Below are 5384 nucleotides of genomic sequence, written 5' to 3'. Positions count from 1 at the left end.
CAGTATTTAGTGATTTTTTTCATTTTACTGGGAAAATATTTTATTCATAAGCAAAAATTTTCAGCCTCCAAGCAAACCTTTCCTCATTTTTTGGTTGAATTTAATTCACTTTATAAATCCTTAGCCCTGGTTAAAAATGAAAAGAATACACAATTTTTAGATTACTATGAAAAGATATTTGATGTACTCTCTGGCATTTTATGATGTAATGATTTTGTATTAGCTATTAGTATTTAACTATTTATTTATGTATTTATTTATTATTATTTAGGTTCTATCTTATCTGAGACTTTGGGAATATATTCTGTAAATTAATTAATTTTATTTATTGACTTTTCGTTTTTGTATCTGTGAAAGAGCTCTTATGTATTGTGTTATGTGTTAATGTTTGACATAATTTGTAAATTGAATACTTAAATAAAGTTTATTTAAAAAAAAGTCCAGCTCCTAGTGGCTAGGCTAGGCTAGGCTAATGTCTTCACCGTGTTCACCGGGGCTTCCTACCAGTTGGACGAGCCGTGCTCCTTTGCTCTCTCCCTCTTTACACTGTAAAAAATAAAAATGAGGAACGCTTCACGAATTTGCGTGTCATCCTTGCGCAGGGGCCATGCTAATCTTCTCTGTATCGTTCCAATTTTAGTATATGTGCTAGCGAACTAACACGAAAGTACACTGTTCCCAGGTGCTATTTAAACCCCCCTGGTGCAGACGGACACTTCGGTCACGGTGCGGCATCGCGGACACACTGAGAGGGGTACAAACTCATTTTAAATCGCTCCAGAAAGGTCGGAAACATCAGCATTCAGAGGTATATGTTCTGTGCTGTGAACACTGCATGTAAAGAGGACTAGGACTCGATCTGACCCACTCTGATCAACTTTATGTCCGAGTTTTATGTCCACTGAGGAACTCGAGTGGGCTCATGGGAAATGTAGGCAATGTATTGTCTGTACTGTCCCTGTTCTGTCCCCCCCTCCCCCCCTAAAACCTTCTGTTTTCACGTGTCTTACTAGAATTTAAACTGCAACGCCTTCTCTGTTTAATAAAGAACTTTGTTGATAATGTGAATGAAGAAAGTCGCTGTCTGTGTTGATATAATGTAGTTATCGCTTCACTCACTTCCGTATTTCCCCTCAGTCTCAACAGCAGCGGAGCCAATCACACGAGCCAACATTTCGGCAGCCAATAGGAGCGCCGGATTTGTTCCAACCTGAGAGCATCGAGTTTCTCCATTATATTTTACATTTTATAAATATAAAAGAATAACACAGTTTGGAGGTTTGTTTATTTACTGCTATAACTGTAAACACATTCGGAAGCAGTTTGTTCTCTTGCTTTTTGAAACTGTAACATAGATAACTGAGTTTTTGTGTAAAATAAAATGTTATTTTATTTAATTATTGTTTCAGTTTCGCTAACTCACCACCAGGTGTCGGTCTATGACCATTAAACTGAGTGAGGGTGACTGCTGCTGTCCTGACTGCAACACATGCAGTAGAAACACACAAAATAATATAATATATGAACCCCAACAACATATTTACATTGCCATTACTTGTTGTGCATTGTTGTGATCATCATCTGTCTTTCACTCAGTCTGAGAAATGTCTGAATTTCTCCCACTTGGAGCCTTCCGTTCTATCCTGAGGAAGAGACAGCGTGAGACCATTGACCAGTGCTTGTGTTTTTAAATTGTAAAACACTTTTGCACCGTGAAAACTGTATGTTTTAACTTCTACTGTCCCCTCCCTGTAATTGTTGTTGTGATGTGTGCTGCTGACCTCTTGGCCAGGTCACCCATGTGAAAGAGATCCTGATCTCAATGGGTTTTTATCTGGTTAAATAAAGTTTATATATATTTTACTGCTTTATTATTTATAATTTATTTTTACACATATACTCATCCACTGAGTCATAGACTGATGCCTGGTGGTCACTATAGATTGTTTTTTGAAAGATCCCTCACCACCAGCAACCTCTTCAAAGTTACGACCTCATGGGTGTGATGACTGTATTCCAAATATTGATTAAACTCTTTTTTAAAAAAAATCCGCCTCATTGTTTGTCATGTTGAGAAGTCTTTGTGACAAAGCAAAACAAAGGTAAAGTGTGACTTTTCAACTATCCGTCACATTTTTTGTGGATCAGTTATTGTTAATGATCACAACAATGCACAACAAGTAATGGCAATGTAAATATGTTGTTGGGGTTCATATATTATATTATTTTGTGTGTTTCTACTGCATGTGTTGCAGTCAGGACAGCAGCAGTCACCCTCACTCAGTTTAATGGTCATAGACCGACACCTGGTGGTGAGTTAGCGAAACTGAAACAATAATTAAATAAAATAACATTTTATTTTACACAAAAACTCAGTTATCTATGTTACAGTTTCAAAAAGCAAGAGAACAAACTGCTTCCGAATGTGTTTACAGTTATAGCAGTAAATAAACAAACCTCCAAACTGTGTTATTCTTTTATATTTATAAAATGTAAAATATAATGGAGAAACTCGATGCTCTCAGGTTGGAACAAATCCGGCGCTCCTATTGGCTGCCGAAATGTTGGCTCGTGTGATTGGCTCCGCTGCTGTTGAGAGTGAGGGGAAATACGGAAGTGAGTGAAGCGATAACTACATTATATCAACACAGACAGCGACTTTCTTCATTCACATTATCAACAAAGTTCTTTATTAAACAGAGAAGGCGTTGCAGTTTATATTCTAGTAAAAAGACACGTGAAAACAGAAGGTTTTAGGGGGGGAGGGGGGAACAGAACAGGGACAGTACAGACAATACATTGCCTACATTTCCCATGAGCCCACTCGAGTTCCTCAGTGGACATAAAAGTCTGACATAAAGTTGATCAGAATGGGTCAGATCGAGTCCTAGTCCTCTTTACATGCAGTGTTCACAGCACAGAACATATACCTCTGAATGCTGATGTTTCCGACCTTTCTGGAGCGATTTAAAATGAGTTTGTACCCCTCTCAGTGTGTCCGCGATGCCGCACCGTGACCGAAGTGTCCGTCTGCACCAGGGGGGTTTAAATAGCACCTGGGAACAGTGTACTTTCGTGTTAGTTCGCTAGCACATATACTAAAATTGGAACGATACAGAGAAGATTAGCATGGCCCCTGCGCAAGGATGACACGCAAATTCGTGAAGCGTTCCTCATTTTTATTTTTTACAGTGTAAAGAGGGAGAGAGCAAAGGAGCACGGCTCGTCCAACTGGTAGGAAGCCCCGGTGAACACGGTGAAGACATTAGCCTAGCCTAGCCACTAGGAGCTGGACTTTTTTTTAAAATAAACTTTATGTAAGTATTCAATTTACAAATGATGTCAAACATCAACACATAACACAATACATAAGAGCTCTTTCACAGATACAAAAACGAAAAGTCAATAAATAAAATAAATTAATTTACAGAATATATTCCCAAAGTCTCAGATAAGATAGAACCTAAATAATAATAAATAAATACATAAATAAATAGTTAAATACTAATAGCTAATACAAAAGCATTACATCATAAAATGCCAGAGTACATCAAATATCTTTTCATAGTAATCTAAAAATTGTGTATTCTTTTCATTTTTAACCAGGGCTAAGGATTTATAAAGTGAATTAAATTCAACCAAAAAATGAGGAAAGGTTGGCTTGGAGGCTGTACATTTTTGCTTATGAATAAAATATTTTCCCAGTAAAATGAAAAAATTCACTAAATACTGAAGACACTTGTTCTTCTTATTTTCATAATAACATATAACATCTTTTAGGGAAAAACAGTATGACATGTTAACATGGGTGAAGACATGAGAACACAAGTCAGACCAAAATTGCATTGTGACATTACATTCAAAAAACAGATGGTTCAAAGTTTCATCAGCATGCCCACAAAACACACAAGAGCTGTCCACATCCATGAATTTTGAAATGAAAGAGTTAACAGGATATATTTTGTGAAGAATTTTGAAACGAGTTTCTTTTACTTTGTTATGATTACAGTATTTGTGAGGTAAAAGCCATGCTTTTTCCCAGACTATGTCCTCAAAATGAGAGCGCCAATAACATTTTCCTCGTGGAGAAAACCTCTTTTTATCGTGAAAAATTTTCCTTATATGTTTATTGTTACATTTCTTGTCTTGTATGTTGATACCATTCAAAAGCAAAACGGATGTGCCCTCTGGCCTAATTCCTTTACAGAAGGATAAGTGACTTTTCATTAAACCAAGTAAGCCAGAGGGGATTGCTTTTATCACAGAGTTGTATTCTTTGAAAGGTATAGGAAAATTATGACGAGATATGAAACTCTCATAGGAGAGGACAAGACCATGTTCATCCAAAACAGACAAGATATTAATTATATTTCTCTCATACCATTTGGAATAAAGAAGAGACTTATTTTTATTAGTTATACACTCGTTACTCCATTAAAAAAAGTTTTGTGAGGAGAAAAGTTGTGAATGAAGCACAATTTCCCGGAAAGAAGTGATTGCTGATGAAATTTAGACAGCATGACAGGAAGCTTGTTGGGTGAGTAGTTGCAGGTTAAAATGAAAGCAAGCCCACCTATAAAAGAGGTGTTGGTTACTAAGCACCAAACTTGAAACCCTTGTCAAATGAAATGATGGATATGAATGATTACTAGTGGCTGTACACCTCCACAGTTTGTCCTGTTAGAACAGTGATATGAGGCTGGTAATCTGGCCGGTCCAATGACACTCTCACCCTCTTTCTGATCACTCTTTTCTGATCCATTTATTTTAGAACGAGATATTATATGCATCTACAGATATTGATGTGTGTGTGTGTGTGTGTGTGTGTGTGTGTGGTAACTGAAAAGAGAAAAATAAATATCTAAACAAATATAAAAGTTTAAACATCTGAAACAGTAATGAATAAACAATATGATATAATATAAACAAGTTTGAAATGACATATATGATGACCGAATTGAACTACAATGAATGATTCTAAGGAGAAGCATGAAATGAATAAGGGACCGTCAATATTTTCCATATTTGAATGAAAAAATGCCACTGCATAGGCCTATTACACACACACAGAACAGGTAATTATGCGACGGTCCCTAACTGACTACGCGCTCACGGTACAACTTAACGAGGAGGAAAAGTCCGACATAAACTATGCATATGTTGATCATAAACATGAAAATAAACTGAACAATATACACATGATATAGGAATAAGTATATGAATTATAACAGGGTGACAAAACACACAGAAACAAACTGCCGAAACACTGCACTCACCTCTTAAGGACGCACACAGATATGAAAGAAAATAAAGAAAATATAGTCCAAGCATGAAATGGTGTGGAATCCAGATGATGAGCTATGAAACTGCAATGAAAGTGTAGA

General features: G+C 36.5%; 2 non-coding genes across 2 annotated transcripts; one reads left to right on the top strand and one right to left on the bottom strand.

Moving 5' to 3' along the window:
• Positions 1-557: 557 nt before the first annotated feature.
• On the bottom strand, positions 558-663 carry LOC131961196 (U6 spliceosomal RNA). Its single transcript, XR_009389857.1, has one exon. It is a non-coding gene; the product is annotated as a U6 spliceosomal RNA (small nuclear RNA).
• A 2412-nt stretch (positions 664-3075) lies between these two features.
• On the top strand, positions 3076-3181 carry LOC131961195 (U6 spliceosomal RNA). The gene has a single exon (XR_009389856.1). It is a non-coding gene; the product is annotated as a U6 spliceosomal RNA (small nuclear RNA).
• The last annotated feature ends 2203 nt before the right edge of the window (positions 3182-5384 follow it).

Source organism: Centropristis striata, chromosome 22, assembly GCF_030273125.1.
Source record: "Centropristis striata isolate RG_2023a ecotype Rhode Island chromosome 22, C.striata_1.0, whole genome shotgun sequence".
NCBI classification, from domain to species: Eukaryota; Metazoa; Chordata; class Actinopteri; order Perciformes; family Serranidae; genus Centropristis; species Centropristis striata.
Note: the sequence above shows the minus strand (reverse complement) of the source record. Positions and strands in the feature narration are given on the sequence as shown.